Source organism: Canis lupus, chromosome 3 (genome assembly GCF_048164855.1).
Source record: "Canis lupus baileyi chromosome 3, mCanLup2.hap1, whole genome shotgun sequence".
Taxonomy (NCBI): domain Eukaryota; kingdom Metazoa; phylum Chordata; class Mammalia; order Carnivora; family Canidae; genus Canis; species Canis lupus.
The window spans coordinates 75,785,304-75,807,552 of record NC_132840.1 but is presented as its reverse complement, the minus strand read 5'-3'; the positions used below and the strand labels follow the sequence as shown (position 1 = coordinate 75,807,552).

The 22,249-nt window shown below is 47.4% G+C and overlaps 1 protein-coding gene and 1 long non-coding RNA gene across 3 annotated transcripts in view; one reads left to right on the top strand and one right to left on the bottom strand.

Moving 5' to 3' along the window:
- GRIK4 (glutamate ionotropic receptor kainate type subunit 4) overlaps nt 1-22,249 on the bottom strand; it is a 423,105-nt gene that overhangs the window by 247,816 nt on the left and 153,040 nt on the right. The gene's annotated exons all lie outside the window — the stretch shown is intronic.
- Nucleotides 13,085-20,830, top strand: LOC140631124 (uncharacterized). The gene is made up of 4 exons (XR_012028777.1): nt 13,085-13,296; nt 13,827-14,982; nt 15,632-15,828; nt 19,628-20,830. It is a non-coding gene; the product is annotated as an uncharacterized lncRNA (long non-coding RNA).

Genomic DNA, 22,249 nt, shown 5'->3' with positions numbered 1-22,249 from the left:
AATTGGAGATTCTAAATTCGGTAGGTCTGAAAATCTGCATTTTAAATAAGTACTCCAGGGAACATTCTAAATGGGTGATCTTTGCCCCCCTCCCCAACTGAAAAATACAGCTCAGAAAGTCTGAATTCCCCAGCTGGTGGTCCTTCTGAGGGCTATTACTAGGTCTCCTGTTCACAGGTCTGCCCCCAAGCTCTTGGGTTTTATAAATATCCTCAGGCTCTAGGCCATTAGAAGGAGACAGCTGACCTGCTGGAGTCCTAAGAACACAGAGAAAAGCTTCTCACCTGGTGAGAGAGGGAAGGAGGTGGGAGACGGAAGAGGAGCATCTGTGGACATCAGACCTGGGCTGCCAACAGGCCACAGAATACCGTACCTGATGGCCACAAACCAAAGCCTTTGACTCTGTGAGCTGAGAGGAGCGCATCACAAGGACAGCGGGGCCCAGCAACTGTTTTCTGGCCCAACACAGTTGAGGGCAATTAACCTTTAGAGGAGCAGCTTCATTTCTGGAACAAGCGGCTGCCTCTGTCTTCTGGAGCCTGTTCATATTCCCACAAGGAGCACCAGGCTGAGGGCATCTCCCTGGATGTGGCTCTGTTCCAGGGCCCAGAGATTCAAAAGGGGGGGGAAAAAAAACAAGAAAGAAAGAAACCCAAGCTGGCCAATCTGCCAGCTGTTGAGGCTACACCTTCGAGCCCTGTGCTCATCCCCGCCTCTGCCTGGCTGCTCAGTAGAAAGATATTTCTCCTTCCTCCCTGATCAGGATTTTTCATCAGGGTTTTCTGTTGAGCTGAGATAGATGTGGGAGAGGGTGGGGAGACTCCACACACACAAATCCTATTTAGTGTTTTTCTCACAAAGGGTCTTCCACATAGAACAAAGAAGCAGATCAAAAGCTCTGTGCAGAAACAAAGGTTCTTTGTGGCCAACACCCACTTCTTCGGCACCTAGCCTTTATACTCATTACTAAGTCATTAAGTCCCTAAGGGTTCCAAGTATGTGATAACATCTAAATGACTCTTCCTTCTCTGAGGTTCATATGGACATGGTATTTTCCAGAAATGGTCACAACATCTTCCAACCCATATGCTCATCTTAAGATGTGACCCTGGCACACATCCCATTGGTGGGGTCTGTGGCCCTCCTCTAGAGTCCATGTGGGCGTGGGGTTACAGTGCAAGTGATGCTTTATGATTCTAGGTCAACCATAAAAGGCAAAACGCTTCTGCATAGTTCTTTTGGGTTGTGCAGTCTTGGAACGCAGCCACTGGGCTGTGAGGACATTCAAGTAGCCTGCGGAGGAGCCCACATGGAGAGGTCCATGTGGAGGGGAAGAGAGAGGTTCCTGGCCCTCAGTTCTGTTCCCTCAGACTCCTGGCTGAGTCTCCAGCCAGCACAACCTGCCAGTCATGGAAGTGAGCCATCTTGAAGCAGACTGTCTAGTTCCAAACACACGTGCACACACATGCACACCCTACAATCGGTCACCCCAGTCAATACTACATGGGTCAGAGGTGAGCCTTCTCAATCCACCCCCATTGAGCCTTCCTCACTGGAGATTTGTGAGCTAAATAAATGACCATGGTTGTGTTAAGTCATTATGGTTACCCAGACTCTGAGTCACTCCGCTTAACCCTTGCCAGTCTGTCACCAAGAGGGGTTTCTGAGGTTATAAAGGTAGAGACACAAATGTGTGGGATCTGTAGGGGATGGTTGAGTTGATTCAGCCTACACAGACAGGTCCTTCTTCAGGCTTCCCCTTGATGGTTCACTCTGAGCAGAAGGGATGTGCCTGGCAGGCTGGTGGCCAACTGAGTGGTCTTAGCCAGTGAACCGATACATTAAGAGCTGCCAGCTTCAGAGCTCCCAGGGCCTATGGTTCTAACTCATGTACTTAACCCCCTTCACAGCTCTCTAGAGTTCCTGTTTCCTGACTTTCTCGATCCCCTTGTCTCCGGATCTCTGTGAATGAGCATCATGCTGCAGCATTCTCCCAAGAAGCCCTATACTGGCAAGTTCACCCAAGCCTAGGGGTTCAGCATTGATAAAGACAAAAATGCCCGGCTTGGTCGTAACAGGAGCCCTGAGTCAGAGAGGATCCATGGCTATGTATTCCTTTCATGGTGCCTGACACAATGTCAGTCCATGGAGATGTGGTGTAGCTGCCATCATCTGGTATGTTAACACGGTGACCAGAACAAACAAGAATGGTGCTTGGGAGAGACAAGGCCACCAAAGAGAAATCAGGAGGGCCTCCGGGGAAGGCAGCCACAGAGTTGTTGGGACTAGTTGCCACCAATCCAGCCATGGTTCCCCAGGGCTTTGGTCATAATCCCTCTTCTCTTAACCTCCCACATTGCTCTGACACTACACGGAACAGACTACCTGTTCCTGTTTGTGTAAAGTGATAAAGATCCCAGCAGGTCGAGTATTTCCTGGGCCAGAAATCAACCCCAGTCCTGAAGGGGTCCCCTGTGCTCCTAAAACTTCAGAAGACCACACACACTGCCTATCAGCCTTTACAGTCCAGCCTCCACCCCATTCCCTGCGTGGCTTCTCCATGGCACCCACGCTCCTGTGTCCTGCAGAAGGGGGGTGACCCAGGACAGGGCTGAGCAGAGGTCACATACAGACACATGAGGACATGCCCATGTGTGCATCCACACCCACTCCCCCTCAGAGCCCCAGCAGCTGACAGGGTCATGATGAAGGTGGGGAAGCAGGAAATGAGAGCTATGAACAAAACACTGGGACTGAATCAGCCAGGAGACCAGAAAAAAATTGGGTCTGAATGTTGACAAGAAATCTACACAGAGTGCCTAGAAAGGTAGGTAGGGTTGGGGGTAAAAACATGGTAGGAGGGTTAAAGGCAGATATCAGGGTGAGACCTCAAACCCTCCTGGGAGATGCATAGATTTTAAGGTGGATCATCAGATTCCTGCACACAGGCAGGAAGAGGTTTCTGTGTCTCTCCTGAGTGGGTACCAAATGGACCCAGACATGGACCATGAGCACGGAACTGCCCACTGCTCAGACCAGGCTGGACATGGGAAGCAGCTGCCTGGTGTTGAGGATCCAATGCTGGAGGCCTTGAGGTGGCCAAAGGAAGAAGTCAAACAGTAGCCTGAGACACCAGGCCTCCAGGGAGGACCAGCAGAAAATGCACTTTGGCCTTAGACTTTGGCAATGGACTTGACCCCAAAAAGAGGCCACAGAACTATGTAAAACGCGGCTCTGAAGTTTTATTAACCATGACCCATAGGGAAAAATATCACATCATTAACCAAGACCCACATACCTAAATATATGTATAAAACAGAAAGAACAGTTCATGAAACAATAACTTTTTACAGTCTGCGATGCCCCCAGTGTGTTCTAGTACATTCTTTTTTAGTTTTTTAAAATTGCTGGTTGTCACCCACTAAATTGACTTCCCAACTACTAATGGGTCTTGGCCTGCAGTTTGGAAAACAGAACTGTAGAATAAGGGTCAGTTAATTATGGCCCATGGGCCAAAACGTGCAACCTGCTTGGCTTGTTTTTTAACTGAGGTGAAATTCATTCAGTTAATATGATTTCATACACATATTTTATTTATTGTTAAAGACTTTATTTATTCATTCATGAGAGACATACACAGAAAGGCAGAGACCCAGGCAGAGGGAGAAGCAGGCTCCATGCAGGGGAGCCCGATGCGGGACTCGATCCCAGGACCCCGGGATCACGCCCTGAGCCAAAAGCAGATGCTCGACCACTGAACCACCCAGGTGCCCTCATACACATATTTTAAAATGTACATTTAAGTGGCATTTGGTGGATGCATTTAGAGTGTTGTGCAACCATTTCTCTCTAGGTTCAAGACTTTTTCAACACTGTGGAAAATACTCTATACCCTTTCAGTAATCATCCATGTCCTACCTACCCCCCCCATCCCCTAGCAACCACTAATCTGCACTCTATCGCTATAGATTTGCCTATTTGGGATATCTCACATAAAGGAATGATAAAATATTTGTCTTTTTGTGATTGACTTCCACATTCATCCATGTCATAGAATGCTTCAGGACTCCATTCCTTTTTATGGCTCACTAATATTTCATTGTATGGATAGACCACTATTTGCTTATTGATTCATCTATTGATGGACATTTGGGTTGTTTCCACCTTTTAATGATGCTATAAATATTCATATGCAAGTTTTTGGTGGATATGTGTTTTCATTTTCTTGGGCACGTACCTATGAGTGGATTTGGTGGACCATACAGTGATTCTATAGCTAACTTTTTGAGGAACTGCCAAACTGGTTTCCACAGTAGCTACACCATTTTATATTCCCACCGCAGTGTACAAAGGCTCACATTTCTCCACATCCTTACCAATGTTTGTTATTTTCTGGGGTTTTTAAAAATGTTTATTTATTCTTTTATATAACCATTCTACCGGATGTGAGGTGATACTTTATTGTGGTTTTGGTTTGCATTTCCTTAAAGCTTAATATCTTTTCAAGCACAGACAATAGATATTTGTAGATCTTCTTTGAAAAAAATGACAATTCAAATCTACTGTCCACTTTTCAATTAGGTTGTCTTTTTGTTGTTGAGTTCTTTATATGTTCTAAGATACTAAGCTCTTACCAAACACATGATTTGCAAATATTTTCCCCCCATTTTATACATTGCCTTTTTAACTGTTGATAATGTTCTTTGATTTCTAGATGCTTCTGATTTTGATGAAATTCTATTATTTTTTCCTTTTGCTGCTTATGCTTATTGTGTAAAATCTAAGAATCCACTGCCACGTCTAAGGTCATGAAGATATACTCCTCTGTTTTCTTTTCATTGTTTTATAGTTTTAGCTCTTATACTTAGAGTTTTGATTCATTTTGAGTTCGATTCTGTATATAGAGTGAAGAAGGGGCCTAACTTCATTCTTAGCAGATGACATTTTTTTCTTTTTTTTTTTTTTTGACATTTTTCTATGTATAGAAAATCCTGAAGAATCCACCAAGATACTACTAAAGCTAATAAATTCAGCAGAATTGCAGGGCACAAGATCAATATTAAAAAATTAGTTGTGTTTCAGATACCAGCAAATAATTCAAAAAAGAAATTAAGACATCATTTCCATTCATGTTAATATTAAGAAGCATAAAATAGCTAATAATAAATTAAATGAAGAAGATGAAAGACTTGTATACTGAGGACTAAAAATTTGCTGAAATGAAAGAAAATCTAATTAAATGGAAAGATATTCCATGTTCATGGATTGGAAGACTTAATACTATTAAGGTAGCAGTATTCCCCAAAGTGTTCTACAAATTCAATGCATCCCTATCAAAATTCCAATGGCACTTTACAAAAATGGAAAAGCTGATCTTCTAGTTTCTAGAGAATTGCAGAGGACCCATATAGCCAAAACAATATTGGAAAACAAAAAAATTGGAGGACTCAGATTTCCCGATTTCAAAAAATACCTACAAAGCTACAGTAATCAAAACATTACAGTACTGGAATAAAGATAGACACGTAAACCAATGAAATAGAATTAAAAATCTAGAATAAATTCAAACATCTATGGCCAACTGATTTTCAACAAGAGTGCTAGGACATTCAAAATGGTGAAAGAACAACCTCTTCAGCAAATGGTGCTGGGACAACTGGAATACCACATGCCACCTGTTTTTGTAAATTAAGTTTTATTGGAACATAGACTTGCTCATTTGTCTATGGCTGCTTTGGTGCTATCATGGAAGAGTTCATTAAATCACAACAGAGATGATAAAGCCTGTAACTCTAAAATATCTATTATTTGGTCCTTTACCCCACCCCCCCAAAAAAAGTTTGCAGATCCTTATATAAAATACTGCTTCTCATGCCTATCTGTGGACATTCCTTCATTCAACATTTATTGAGCATCTACCACATTTATGTAGTAGGTATTACTCTAGATACAACACTGAACAGAACAGACTAAAATGTCCTCATGGAGCTTACATTCTAGTAGGTGAACTATCCAGGAGAGTCCAGCAATCTAAGGAAATTCAATGGCCCCTTAGGGAGGAGAAGCATTGAGACTGTCTGTAAATTATAAGGTTTCCAAGCTGAGATACAAGCTCTGAGGTTGGCTCTAAGCTTGGGCTCACCTAAATGCTCCCTGTTGGCTATGGGTCATGTCTCATTCAGCCACATCTCCTGAGTTGGGGCCAGAAGTGTCCAGCATGCAATAAATCTTACAGCTCTTCCAGAGATCCTAATATATTTAGAGCATTGTGTAAGTGCTATAGAGGACAATGGTGAGTAAAATACAGTTCCTACATTGCAGAAGTTCACAATCTAGTGAAAAATATACCAAAGACACATCACCGTAACAGAAATAATAAAATACTATCACTTAATGAGTACTTGATAGATGCCAAGCACTATACAAAAAAACTTTATAGTCATTACCTCATTCAGCCATTATGGGAACACAAGAAAGTCTGTTAACACATTTGATAGAGGAGACTGAGTTTCAAAGAGCTTAGTATTTTTCTCTGGGTCACAAAGCTGGTGGATGGAAACCCAGAAATCTGAACTCAGACTATATGAATTTAAGGTTAAGCATTAAATTATTAAATTGACATATATAGAGTTCTCCCAATATTCTAAGCATCACTCTAGGCTCTAAGGACACAATGATGATGGAGACTAGCACTCTTTACACCACACCATCCAGTATCCACCATGAACAGGAAATAGGACACAGCATAATTCATCTGCCCGCAGGAGTTTATTAGTGATTCAGAAAGTGGGACACGGACATTAATGAGACAGTGACAATAACACCAGGTACATCCTAAGTGCCCCTAAAAAGGTTTAAATAACAATATTTCAAAGGAATTGCTTAGGGATACAAGAAACAGGGAAAGCTTCAAGAAAGAGAGGAAATGGATGGATGACAGGATTTACAAATAATCGTAAGTAGTAGGTATAGTCTTCCCTCTGGTCTACCCAGCTCACAGAGCTAAAGGCTTCAGGACCCCTTGGAGAACCTAGAAACTGACCAACGCACACAAGAACTCTAGGTGAGCCCTTAGCTTACATATACTATCTCCTTCTCCCCCTCTGCTCTCTTCAAAACATCTCACCCAGCTCAGGCCTGACTACCTCTTTGGAACATTGCACCACCTTCTTTGGAAGCAGAGGGCAGATTGAGAAGATCCCAGGCCTGGGGTCAGAAGCCTTGAGTTTAAATCCAGTTTCCACCGCTTAGAATGGCACTGTCCATTAACATGGCCTCTAGCCACTGGTTGCTTTTTAAATTTAAATCTAAATTAACTTAAACACAATTAAGAAGACAGCTCAGTTGTACTAGACACATGTCAAGTGCTCAATGGCCACATGTAGCCCATAGATCCAATATTGGGCCAAGCATACACAGAACACTTCCATCATCACCACTGAATGTTCCATCCGCCAACACTGACTAAAAAGTCCAAGACCTGGGGCACCTGGGTGGCTCAGTTGGCTAAGCGTCCAACTCTTGGTTTCAGCTCAGGTCATGACCTCAGGATCCTGAGATCAAGCCCCATGTTAGGGTCCTGCTTAAGATTCCCTCTCTTCCTCTCTCTCTGTCCCTCCCTATCCCTGCTTCTAAAAAACAAGGTCCAAGACCTAAATGCAGCTATGTTTCCTCCTTGCACCTCATTCTCTTCATCTTAAAATGAAGAATAACACTTAAAATGGGAATAACACTACAAATACCTCCCTAAAACTTGCTGTGGAAATAAAATGAGATGGCAAACTTGCAGGTGTGTTAGTGTCTTCCTCTTTCCCTTCTGATACAATATTTCTTCCTCCCTCAACCCCTCAACTGTTCCCTGCAGGATTGCGCCCTTCAGAACACCCCCACCCTTGGCTCCACTACTCTTCCCCAAGCTGTGATCATGGAGTAAAAACAACGTGGAACAATAAAAAGCAAAATGAGAGGCGCCTGGATAGCTCAGGCGGATAGTTGGCGGTTGAGTGGCCAACTCTTGGTTTTGGCACAGGTCATGATCTCAAGGTCGTGAGATCGAGCCCTGAGTTGGGCTCCATGCTTAGTGCAGAGTCTGCCCCCCCTCCCCTGCACACACTCTCTTTGAAATAAATAAATCTTTAAAAATAATTTAAGAATAATAAAAAGCAAAATGAAACAAAAATCCCCACAGGAGTGATCCCGCCCGCCTCTGTCTACATGCTACTGGATCTCTTAGGAGCATTCTTCCCTTGGCTTCCAGAAGACCATGCTCACCTGGTTCTCCCACTATGCCCTGCTTGCACCTCTCCAACTCTTTAACCTCTTTTTTCTTTCTTTCTTTAATCTCTTAATGTTGAAGAGCTTTGTCCTTGGTCCCCTTCTCTAGCCACACAAACCCATTCTCACAGCATTAAATACCATCTGTAGGCTAATAACTTTTAAACCCATATCTCAGGCAGACTCCAGTCGCTTGAACTCCAGATGCACATTCCAACTGCCAGCGCACAGTCCCCTAGCTGGCATCTCAGACTCGGCCCAAGGCTGAACTCAGGCAGCTCCTTCTCCGCACACCAGCCCAGGCCCCTTCCCTGTCCCAGCGAATGCCAACTCCATCCTTCCAGAGCCAAGCCAAAAGGCCTGGAGTCACACGTATCCCCTTTCCTCCTCTCACATCGCATATTTAAACCATCGAGAAATTCTGATTTACCTTCCAAATCCGTCCAGAATTCCACGGCATCTTACTGCCTGTGCAAGCCGCCCCCACCTCTCACCTAAAGAACTGCAAGCACTGCCTCAGCGGGCTTCCTGCTTCCTCCCTGGCCCCCTCTGGTTTGTTTTCAATGCAGCAACACAGTGCTCCCTTTAAAATCTAAGTCAGATCATGGCCTTGCTTTGGCCTAAAACCTTCTGACTGTTCCCATTTTACTCTTAAAGAATCCATATGGTTTGACCCTCACGCCCACATCTCTGGCCTTACCTCCTGCTGTGCCCCCACTGTTCACAGTGAACCAGCCACGTCAGCCCCAGGGCTGTGCCCTTGAACAGGCCAGGCCCACTCCTGCCTCTGAGTCTCCGCACTTGCTGCTCCCCCCCCATGTGATCTTCCCCTCACATCCACTTGGCTCCTTCTGTCACTTCCCTTAAGTCTTTATTCAAATGTCACTTTCTCAAGCTTTCCCAGGCCACCCTAAACATTCACACCCCTTCCCTCGGACCCTATCTCCTTCCCTGCTTTATTTTCCTCCTTAATACTCATCCCCAACAGACTAGATACAAACACACATGCACACACACGTGTGCGCACACACATGTGATGCACACGATTTATTGTTTATATTCCTTATGAAGCAGGGATAATTAAATCGCCACTTCATGCCCAGTGCCTAAAAAGTACCTGGTCCATAGTACACACTAAATAAACATTTGTTCAGTGAATGAGTGAACCAAGAGGCCCTGGTTATAGACTTTCTCCTTCATGGGGCTGTGGAGCCTGCAGTGATCACCAGTGGTCATAAGTCCCAAAACTAAAGGGCAGGAGCCCTGGAGGAGCCAGGCTAATCTTTCCTCAGTTTGCCTCAGGCTTTGGAGGAGGGGGGGTAGGAAGAGGAGCCACCAAGAGAGGATCAGAGCAGCTGGACAGCGCTTTGCCACCGGGGGCCAGAGGGTCACAGGCAGCTGTGCAAACTGCAACAACTGGTTCTACTGGCATCTGGTGTCAATGGGAGCTATAAAGCATGAGATGCAGTATGAGCTTGGAACTGCCAGTGAGGAAGACTTCCCTGAGCCAGATAGGGTTTCTCCCCATTATGCAAGGCAGGGAAGGCGATGGAGTATTTATTAAAAACTCTTACCTGGGGCAACAGCTCCCTGGGGACAGATGAAAGCCAAGAACCCACTTCCCCTGATTACAACAATGCATTGACACTATAGGAAAATGTATGTACTCAGGGTGGGTTAAACGGGCTCCTGAGATGTGTATTCCCTCCGCCCCCAGATTGTGGAGCCAAACAGAGGCTGGGGAGGGGATGGAGGGCTGGAGGGCAGGTAAGAAGCAGGTACTGGGTTGCTGAGCTGGCTGCAAGCCGCAGAGGGATGGGGAGTGGGAAGCAGCGGGCGACCTTGGCATGACAAAGCAAAATTGCTTCCAAAGGTGAAGTATAGAACAAAGGTGAGGGTAAGGATATTATGCCTATTGCCAGGAGATGGGTATCAGGAGCAAAAGAAACAGGGGAGAAGTCAGCGCCATGTAAAGAGCTTTAAAATACAGCATCTTGTTAAGACCTCATCCACCCAGGGTGCAGCCACAGTTCTGTGCAATTCACAGATGAGGAGCCGGGGCTCAAAGAGGTGCACTTGCCCAAGGTCACACAGCTATCAGCGGCCGGGACAGAATTTGAATAGAAGTCCCTCTACCTCCAAAGCTAGTGGTTCTTAACAGGAGCCCCATGAGGCTTCCTGAAAACTTGGGCACATTTCTGCCCTATAGGTGTAGTAATGCCTAAGCATTTATGTATTGAGATACATTCTGTTAGTTCCTTTTAATTTATCCTTTAGGTTATATTTAGGACATGATGTGTTTTTAAATCATGTGTGCAGAAAGGTGATAGTATCTCTGAATTTCATTTTAGGGACAGTACAGTGGACGTTTCAAAATATCTGTTATGAAATGGATTGCACCGAACTGGGAAACACCGCACCATACAGAGCCAGAAAGGTGAGTGGCATTTTGGCTCCAGCCAAACCACTCCGCCCCTACCCCTGGGGCCTGGAAAGCAGACAGGGTTGCCTGTAGCAAGAGGAGGGAGGACAGGACAGGTGCAGCGGGTGAGACCCGCTGTCCAGACCACTCTGGGCCCCCACTCATGGTTTCCAGCCCTTCCCAGAGGGGTGGGCCCCAACCCAACAGCCCCAGGTACCCCCCTACCCCCGGCCCTTGGGAGTGTGCACAAGAGCCAATCTGCATAAGGTAAATTCGCCCTAATGTGCTCTGCGACTCACTCCTAGCTCCTGTGGAACCCTGGAGCTACCCTTCCCTCTGGCAGCTGGCGTGTGCTAAAGGAACACACGGTGTCTCAAAGGTCACACTTAGTGAGACAAGTTAGAACTCAGTGTGCTGTCGGGCCTTTAGGGTTTGGAGTTGGCTGGTGTCTTGGGCTGTGCTTTGCTGTTCCCCTTCACTCACATGACCAACCAAGGTCTCCAACCGTCCCTGCTTTACGAATAGAACTGGAATAGAACTGGCCGCTGAATCTAAGTTGAACTGCAAGGCGGAGCTGGCCCTGGGTGGGGCTGGAGGGCTACACAGTCAGAGGGACCAAGGGGAAAATTGGGGGAGGAAGGTGACTGAGGATGGGCAGAGGCATAAGGCAGCTTCTTTATCAGAAGGCAACACACAAACACACTGGGCAAGGGCTGGACACCAGGCTTGCAGGTGGGGAGAAGTCCCACCACGCCTGATCTACTCCCGGGGTCTGCTTCTCTTCTGAAACACGAAGGAGCTGGACCAGAAGACCTCTAAAGGCCTCTGCTCAGGTGTGACAGCCTAGAAGCTGGGGAGTCCGTTGGCAAGGACGGTGCAGAGAGCAGAGCAGGATCACTGTCACTGCTGAAAGTGCCAAGGTCTTGGAGTCACCCTGGGGCTCCTTCCTGGCCTGCACATCCATCCCCACTGCCACTGCCTTGCCAAACCCTCAACACCGCTCACCTGGCCTGCAGCACTGGCTTCATCCCAGCTCTCCCTGCCCCTGCCCTACCGCCAGCCCAAGTCCATCTGGCTGCCTCCAGTTTCCTTCCAAAGAGAAATATGAAGAAGCCACCACCTACACGGACTCCCCACTGCACCCAGGATAACATCTCGACTCCACGCTGGACAGAGGGCATCACAGCCCCTCTCCGACCTCAGCTCTCTCACATTAGGCTCCTAATGTGAATTTGAGCTTCCCGGGCTCCTCTGCCACATGCCCTCCTCTGACATTTCTCTTTAGAACCATCTTACTCAAAACTGAGCCCAGACTTCACCTCCCCTAGGAAGCTTTCCTGCAACATAGTGGAGCGTTTGCTACTCAGCTCAGACTGTAACTCCAAGGCTATGCACACCAGGTTATAATTATCTGTAGAGACTGCCTCCCTCATTAGACCCTGAACACCTCAAGACAGAGGGGGACCCTCACACACTGTCCCAGACATGAGGCAGGGAACACTGGCCTTCCCAAATCCCAAGTTCAATCACAGCTCCATTGTCAACCAGCTAGCTTTGCAGCCTTGGGTAAGTCCTACCTACCTCCTCTGTGGGCCTCAGTTTCCTTATCTGTAGAATGAGTACACAGGACCTGATTCTGTGGCTCCATTCTGGTCTGATGCTCTGGGCTCTGACTTGGGATGGGGCTGCCCCTCCCTGCCCACTCAGCAGGACTTCAGGACACCACGTGGGTGGCTTGAGGCCTGCTATTCGGGGCATATATCTCCCTGGGTGCTACTGGGGCAGACCCACTTCAGCACAGACATGCTCACACAGCGCCCCTACAGAGAGTCATCCTCTTGCTCTGCACTACCAGGGTTAATTAGCCTGCAGCATCTATAGGGTTTCCTTCTCCTTTAATAGCCAATTAGATCTTGTTAGCTGTATTGTCATTTGTAGGACAAGTCACAGAGGTGTTCCCATCTTGCAGAAGCAGGTAGCCCACATCCCTCTGCTGGTGAGGGAGAGCTGGAGGCCCGCTGCTGATACAAGGGCTTCAGGAAGAGCGCCGAGGGGGGAGAGAGCCTCCAGGCCCCCAGGTGGAAGCACATGAGAGCCTCGGGTTTTTCCAATCCACAGAGCAGGGCTGTGCATGAGCGGTGTGAGGTCCCCCCAGGCCCCTTCTGGGGCTTTCATGTCAGAATGCTCCTGCCGGGGGCTGCACACAGCCAGGTCCACGAGCAGTGGTGAGCGCGGTGACTCCATCTGCCAACCCGCCGGGCCTCTGCAGGACCCATCAACACCCAGCCAGGCTGCCCTGCTAATGACACCGCATCGTACCCCCATCACAAAGGGTGTCGGCCTGCAGCAGCTTCAGCTCAAAACAGGCCTTTGGTCGTGCTAACGAGGCAAGGATGGCTCTGCCCATCTCCACCTCCCCATCCGTGGCTGCCTTCCAGGCCCAGGACGCAGTGGGCAGGCCAGATCCCGCAGGCTGACCTCTCTTCCTCTTCTGCATAAATGAAATTTCTGACAAGCATGGCCTCGAGCACCCTGGCACTAAAAGCTGACGTCTTGATGTGGCCGGAGAAACCGCTCTCTCACTTCGCAGGGAGAACAGAGTGAGTCGTTCTCATGGGGGCCTGGGTGAAATATGTGTCTTGGAAATGATCCCTAGGCGAGCCACACAAGGCCCTTCATGGCAGGTCACGGCAGCCACCCTGGCCGGAGGGAGAGCCAAGGCCTCTCTGGAAGAGCAGACGGATGCCATGACAGGCTAGAAGGGGGTTGGGCAGCATGATTCCAAGTAAAGCCCAGTGCCACCAGAGCTGAAGGCCACCGGCTTATTTATAGCTCCTCTGGGGTCGTGCAACAGCTGGCAAGCTCACAGCTAGGAACACAGGTCACCCACCTCTGTCTGCAGGCGCAGCCCAGCTTATGGGAGGGACCTCCCCCATTTCTAGGCCTGGAGGGGGTGCTGGGGCGAGGGCTCTTAGCCAGGGGTCCCTGGGTCTCCTCCAGTGAGACTATGGACCATAAATAGCACAGGCTTCTGAAAGGAGGAGGGGTGGTGTTCACAAGTGGCTTCAGATGAGGCTCAGGATCTTTTTTTTTTTTTTTTTTTTTTTTAACCTTCCTAAACGCTCTGGAGGGGAAAAGGAAATAATCAAGTTCCTGTGATCAAGCCTGAGGATGATAAAGTAGGAAGAACTCAAACTGCAGGAGGGAACTGGGAAACATTAGGAGAAGGCTGCAGTGTTTTATGGTCTGTGCTGCTCTTCTTTGCTTCTCGATCCTTTTTTTTTTTTTTTTTTTTTTGAGGGAAACAAATTAAAGGGCTTGGATTTTAATGAGGCCACAGAAAGATAAAAATTATCCTGAGTTTGTTGGAGCAGGAATGGGTTCCAGGCTGCCTCTTCCCCACTCATCCCCTCAAGCCTCCTGCTAGCCCTACTGCGACCTCCAGGAGACTCAAGTGTCTACACAACCACACCCAAGTGACCTATGAATCAGGCTTCAGGAGGCCGGTGCTGGATAGAAGGGAGCTCAAAAATCTCACTAATTTCCAGTTCTCAAAGTGTGCTCCCCAGACTGGGTGTTGGAAGCTAAGGGAGCTCAAACCCCAAGCTCCTGATGAACTGTTTCGACCGCCTTTTTACCTACGGGGATTCTGTGTGTCATTTTATTTGAGCAGAAGATTTAACCACTAAATACCAGTTTGGAAAACTCATCTGGCTGATCTGGTCTGATCATTTTACGGATGAGGGCTCCGAGGCTCTCCAAGCAAGAAGGGCTTAGGTCACACTGTGAATGAATGGCAAATCTGAGTCTCAAGCCAAGGTATCTTGACATTTAGTCCAGTGTTCCTCTTCTGATACCACCCTCCCCTCCACCAGCCATGCTCTCATGGCTTCCTCTGCTGCTGATGCCAAAGCTGTACTTCGGATCCAGACCTTCACGTTTCACAGCTGGCTATCCAGCGCTGCTGGATGTCTCTACTTAGATGTCTGTGGGCACCTGCAGTCCCCCACATCTACCACTCACCATCCACCCCTGCTGGACGCCAGCCTCAGCGGACGGACCATCCAGCCACCCAGGCACCCAGCGGCGGCTCCAGCATTTTTACAGGAGCAAATAAAAGGCAGCGGAGGTCAAAGAGAAAATGGTGCTACTGAACTTGTCTCACAGCTGAGTCTGCGTGACAGGCACACTGCTTTTCCTGAGGTTATATACTTAATCGGGGTGCTGAGGATTTAACAGAAGACCTCCTCCTGACTCAGCCACTGCAGTCATCCGGAGTAGAAAATGTGAGACATCCTTACCTCCTCCTTGTTCTCCACCGCCCCATCCAATCAATGACCAAATCCTACTAAACGGACCTCCCAAATGACTCCTTACTTCATCTTCCTTCTTCTATCTGCTCTATAAGACAGGTCCAGGCTTCCTCACCTCTCCTCTATCAGCTTTGGAGGGCAGGACTCCACCTCTTCTTACCTTTCTCGGTATCCCTGACACTCTCCAAGTACCAGACATGTAGCGGGTGCTCGGTAAATACCTACACAAAAGGATGAATGGACAGATGGATGGGTGGATGGATGGACTATTGTAACCTTCTCTTGACTGGTCTCTCTCTTTAAAATGGTATCACCCTCAAATATTCCTTCCATCTTACTACTGAGATGACTTATCTAACATGTAGATTGCTGTCCTCTACCCTCTCACCTAAAATCCCTCTTCAAGAGTTCCCTGTTACTCCCAAAGTTCTCTGACACACCAGGTCTCCATGACTTGGTCCTGGGTTCTTCTCTAGCCTCACCTCCCTGACTGTCCTACCTTTTAGTTTTCTGTGGCACATCCTCCTCCTTCACCTGACCCACTTTTCAGTCTTCTTTTAAACCCAGCTCAGGGGACATGTCCCTTAGAAACGAGTCCTAGCTCTGCCCATTCCTGTTCTAGGCTGCTGGGCGCCTGACCTCTGGTTCAAGGTGCAAATATCCATCCCTGCAGTTGCCATGCTGGGTTGTCATGATCTGATTATGTGTCATCTCTCCCACAAGACTGCTCACTCCTTGGAAACAAGTCCTGCATCTTACTCATCTATCTCCCCAACGCCCAGCTCAAAGATCAGCATAAGGACCATAGTTGGGTTTCAAGTGAGTAAATGTGCTCCCATGTGGTTATTTCTGAGAACCAAGACCCCCTCAGAAATCTTCCCCAGAGCTGAGTATGCTCTGGAGGGAGGGGTGTCTCCACCCTGGAAGAGCCAAGCCTTTCCCTTGACATTTCCTGATGGGGCACTGCTCTTGTGTATTTACTCTCAGGACAAGGTAAGGCAGGGCTTGGGGGGCACCAGCATGGTGGTAGACCCTTCCTCACCTTCCACCAAGCAACAGAGAAGGTAGCCATTATACCCGGGGCTACTGAAACTTGGCTAGGGGGCTTTGCTGGGCGATCATGCCATCCCTCTGCTGCCTGGCTGGTCTCATAGAGGATGGGATGGGAGGCCACCCACACAGGGGCCATGCTCAGGCCAATCCAATGCACAGGTCACAGGAGGGCACACTCTTGGCAGCCCCGGTAGGGAGCAGGAGAAGTTTGGGTACAGCATCAACCTATGGGGAAAATTCTCAAACTCAAGGATAAAGAATGCTCTCCATCCAGCTCAGCTGTAGGGGTGTCGGGAGTACAAGAGTAACCCCAATATGCCCCTGAGGCCAGTGGCAGGGCAGCTGGAGGAACACTCATCCCACTGCACAGGAGGCCAGAAATAACATGAGTCCAGGATACTGGAAGAGGCCTTTGGTCTAAAACAAAGGCATTTGTCATCTGGATTTTTTTTTTTTCCTATCAGACCATGCCCAAAGAAAGGCACTGGTCTCCCAGAATCTGGGTTCAACGAAGACAAAGGAAACAGAGTCCTTGCCTTCGTGCTCCTCTGAGTTAAAATGCTCCCTTTGCAAAACCCTCTCTCCTACCTTCCTGGAGGAGGCTGCGTCAAGTGGAAAGAAAGGCTGTTTGGGGTCATCTTACAGAGCCTGACTTCAAATCCCACATGTGCCATTTATTAGCTATACGCCCTACAGTAAGTTATTTTATAACAGTGAGCCTCAGTTTCCTTAACTGTCAAAAGGAGGCAGAATGTCTATCTCACCTGGTCGTGTGTCAATCATGGAGATGCTGTATGTGGCATGTCTCACACCGTGCCCTGGACATCACAGGCGCTCAGCACCTGCTGGCTCGTGCCTCTTCCCAATCTCAATTTCTGCACTCTTAAAGTTGCCTCATCCCCATCACCTCATCCCTCATTCCCAAGTCAGGGAATTGGGCCATTGTGAGAATAAGCCCATTGCCTGGGAAGGTCAAGTTTAGGGTAGATGACTGGAGAATGGTGAGGCCAAAGTATGACGAGAGATACACAAGAGCATCATCAGGAAAAAGGAGCAAAAAAGCCTCCACAACAAGGTCCCTGACTGCCCCTGGATTCGGGTCATTCTTAGAATGCATTCTGAAGTTTGGGCATCCTTGTTTTTAAAAGAAGCTAAGGAGAGAGTCTGAATACAAAGGAAGGTAATAAAAATGATTAAGGGAATTAGAAGGCTTGACCTATAAAGGGAGGTTAAAGGCACATAATATGTGGAACCCAGAGAACCAGGGCCTATGAGGACATGATAACTTCCCATAAATATGCGAGACAGAGCCACATAAAAGAAGGGCAAGAATTATTTCAGGCAGCTTGGGACACCATTAAAAGAAGAAATGGCCTGAAACTAAAATAAGAGAAAGTTAAATCTGGACCTTGGGAACAACAGCAGGTGGGGGCAGTAGGGGGATAAGATGGCACCTGGCTGTTGGTGCCAAGTCATCAGAAAGCAAAAGCCACAGGTCCCAGGGCTGTTGTCCCTGTTTGGGAGAAACGGCCCCTTCGGGACCCATCTTGGCTGCTCAGAAGGTGTTCTCACTCTCCACGCTGAACGGCTGTTTCCAGGCATCCGATCCACGACAGGCAGGGCCCTGGCTCCGGCTACCCAGCCTCAACTTCGCTCTTGAAATAGAGACAGGTGCAGCCAGCTCCTGCTGTGGCAGTTGGCCCGGCTGGTGAGAGCGGGAGGCCAGGAGGCCAAGGTCACAAGTGTGAGCCCCGCGTGGGCTTTGCCAGGGTCACAGTGACAGAATGTGCTAGGCAGGAGGTATCCCCCTCAGTGCAAATGTGCCTAAGACCACAAGCCCCACACAAAAGGACCATTGCCAAACACGGGGCTGCACAGTATTGTATGGGGATGCTACTCATCAGCACCTTCACACACTCTCAGAGCGAGCGTTTTTATCCAGCACTTCAACACCACACATGAAAGCCTCTCACACGCCAGGAGGGTGGGGGGTGCATTCAGCATGAGGGCCCCGGGCCTTGGCCATGGCTGCTGAGAGCGGCTGTGACTCTGCACCGGGGGGTCTGGAGTGATGCGAGGAGCCCCAGCTGATGCTGCCGCTGAGCATCTCCCCAACCTGTTTGCACAGATCCTTGCACCCAGCCATAAATCACTTTTACAGTTCTTCTCAAAGCTCACATAAAATTTATCTTGCTTTTTGCCTGAAATTGACTGAAAAAAAAAAAAAAAACCAAACCTTTAATTACAATAAGAGACACCTGGAGCAAAACACATGGAAAGCCCATTCAATACTCATTTATTCATTCAATCAATAAATATTTATCGAGGACCAGGAACACACAGGCATTGTGAGGCTACAAGATGAAAAAGGCATTTTCCCTGCCTTCAAGGAGATTGCCCTGGCACAGGTCGGGCTGCTACCAGTGGAACACAAAAAGCGAAAAGAGAGACAGAATGGGATGGCTTTTAACAGAGGAGCAAACTATCAGGTAACTCAGAGGAGAAATGAATCATTCTGATGGGGAGGTTCAGGGAAGTTTTCAGAGAGGAGGTGACATATGATCTGGGTCTTGAGTAAAGAATATATTTCATCAGGTTTAAGGGATGCCATGAACAAAGCCATGGGGGCAGGAGAACGCTGGTTGTCTATGGAAGAGTGAGTGGCCCAGTAAAACTAGAGCAGGGAACAGGGCCCCAGCGTAGGGCCAGGGAGGGTGCAGAGGAGGATGGTAAAAGGAAAATACATTAGGGTCAGAAGGTGGAAGGGCTTAACACACACCAAGGATTATTTACTTTACCTTAAGAATGAGAGAAACCCTAGGAAGTCCTGGAGCTGTGAACAACAGTGACTAGGTCCTGCGTGTTCAGAAGAGAACATGGGTTTGACGTGCACATCGGATTCAAGAAGTGAGAGACTGGAAGCAGATAGAAGGTTCTCCTAGGCAAGAGGTCAGAAGGACCCAACTAGGGCAGTGGCAGAGACCATGGGAATCCTGTTTCTGCCAAATCATGGGCATATTATAGCAATCCTGGAGCAGCCCATTTCCTCAGCCTGTTCCTCCTGCCTGGAATGTCCTGCATCCCATCCATCCACCTCACTTCAGAGGTCAAGTGGAGCATTTCCTGGCCCACCCAAGCCCTGTCCCTGCTCTGTGCTCCCAATGCCACAGGCACGTTCTTCCACCCAGCACCTGTACCACTGTTATTCGTCATCTGGTTACATGTTGACCTCTGCCATCAGACTGTGAGGTCCTTAAGGGCTGGACTTTGGTCTTCTTTATCTCTGTATTCCCAGGACCGGGTCCAGACTGGGTGCTCAGAAAGGGCTCCATGAAGAAGGGAAGGTCCCTGAAGTGCTCTCTGTGCATACAGTTTCCTTCTTTCACACCGACACACACAAGCACACTCCACTGGGGCACACGTAGGGACCAGTCCCATGTCCAGTGCCTCTCCACCATCCCACCCTCACTGTGAGCCCCCACGCCCTATTTCCAGTGTAAATTATCCTGCCTAGCCTCTCTCCACCCCATTAAAATATGATGAATTGTTTTCTGCTCTCATGCAGGACTCAGTTCGGACTCCATATTGGGTTATCTGGGCTGAAACACAATCTGTTTGCTGATATCAAAATGCTGCTGCTCACCCGGGGGATTAACACTCTGACAAAATCATTAGAAACCTGATGGAGTAGTGAGGCCTCCTGAGCTTGCCGAACACTCATTCCTCAGCCTAATGAATGCCTTCCTCCTGGGCACGTGCTTACAACCCATCCATTTCCCTGCCTTCTTCGTGGCTGGGCAGCCCAGAGACTCTAGAGAATGCCTCAAGGAAGGTTCACCCCTAGTTGGCTGGGCCACCTACCAAGACCCCCAGCTAAGAACTGCTCTTGTAATCCTGTGGCTTTTATACATTCATAATAAACACCTGATTTCTACTTCCGAGTAGGATGGGCTAGTTTGTGGCAGATCAATACTTCCACTGAGAACAAGTAGAAATGCTAAATAAAAAACAATAATCATCTGTTTCAAGGCATCTTAGATCTTCTGGAGCAACAAGGATCAGAGAGGATATAATGACAGAGAGTGGAAAGGGAGGGGAATGAGCTGATGTTCTGTAGTTGCTTCTAACCTGGAGGGCTTTGCCATTTCTGGGCAGAGGATGAGAGGCTGGGAGTCCAGGCTTTGCACCAATGTAGGGCTGCTGCTAGAGGACAAAAAAGCCAAGAGAGCTTCTGGCAGACTTAGGACTACAAAGAGAAAATTAGGAATGTAAGGGGCCTCAAATGCATGGCTGGTTATCCCCTGAGGTCATTTATAGAGCTCTACCACTGAACAGAGCAGAAGGCCAACAAGCAAGCAAGCAAACAAACAAAAAGCTTAAGCAGAAAGCCTCTATAAAACAGATTTTCCTGCAGTCTCAAGGCCCCACCGAGGAGACCAGACTAGAATCAGGACCCAGCAGAGAAGGGAATCAGTGAACACACCAAGCTCTCAATTAATGCTGGCTATTTCCTCGGAAAGGGGTGACTCAGAAGTAGATTAAACCTTATCAAAACACAACCCAGCTTGGACTCAGTTCGGTTTTAATTGGATTAATATCTTGGTTGTACTCTGCCTAGCAAAAAGTAAAACACTCTCTTGAAGGTCACAGTGTCTACAGCCTACATCTAGCATTCAATTAAAAAAAAAAAATTATTAGGCATGCCCAAACATAGAATCATATGACCAAAATCCAAGAGGGGGGGGAAACAACAGACAATAGAAACAGACCCATGGGTGATTCAGATATCAGAGTTAAAAGGACTTTGTGATAAATTTGCTCAAAAGTGGTAAGAAAATGTAGAAAACAGATGAAAATAGAGAATTTCACTAGAAAATTATAAACTATTAAAAGAATCGCCTGGAAATTTTACAAGTGAATAATAATAAATGTTGCCAAGACCTAGAGGTTTATTAAGGAACATGGTAAAGTGGGGGAAAGCACTGGGACCCAAGAGTGAAAAGACCCAGGCTCTGTTCCCTGGCTCTGCCTATATCTAGCTAAGAGAGCCTGGGATGTCACTTACCTCCTCTGAGCCTTGGTTTCCCCATCTGTCAAATAGGATAGACCTACTCTACCTACCTCATGGCATCAAGAAGACAATTAAATAACATAAGTGAAAGCTCTTTATAAGTTACCACTCATTATACAAATGTAAGGTACCATTATTGTCACAGTCTGACATCAATTCGAAACCAAATGTTTCTGCTCCATCACCAGAAGTATTTTATGGCTCTGATAGGTAATTAGTGTGCCCTTGACTGATGCTGATATTGTCATAAAGGGTTCTGACCAGAGAAAGCTAAGAGAGGAATAATAAATGAAACGGTCAATGCTCAGTTATGTTGGGGTTGAGTATTCACTCTGCGGGTTATCCCCAGACAATCAAAAATCCTAACCTAGCTTCTCCCACTGCTCAGCATGCTTCTGGATCATCCCCTTCAGTTTTCCAGATGGCGCACGCTCGTGAAATTCAAACCCACATTAATGTATGCCAGACGAAACATAATCAGCAAGGTAAATTTGAAGCACAAATACCTCAATGCCTTCCAAATCCAACAGCAGTAATGTTGGGACAGTCTGTTATTTTGATTCTCCACACTCCACTAGTATATGTAAGGGAGAATAATGATTTCCTTTCACAAGTAAAGGCAATGCAGCACATCCCCTACCGATAGGACATTTGAACTCTCTGGCATGGACAGGCACTGCACTAGGCCTTTTAGAGAATAAAACTATTGTAAGGTCATAAGCTAGACTGACTGGAGCTTTTAGTCTCATAGGGAAGATGTCATGTACCCAAATAGTTACAATGCAAGGTATAAAGTGACTTATGTACCATCAGAGTGATAGTTAAAGAAGCATAGGTTGTGTGAAAGCTGACTTGGGATCGAGTTGATCACAGTCTTGGCCAAGTTACAACAGATTTTGGCCTTGAAAGACAACAAAATTGGAAATAATCCAAGGAGAAGGAAGAGTTCGAAGCAAAGACACAGAGCTAAGAAAACACAGATCAGTACAAGGAATTGAGTTCAGTTCGACAGATCTACCAATCATGAATAAATTTTTTTTAAAAAGAAACGAGTATTTATTAAGCACCTACTATGTGGTATCATTTTATATACATTACCCAACTGGACTTGGAAAT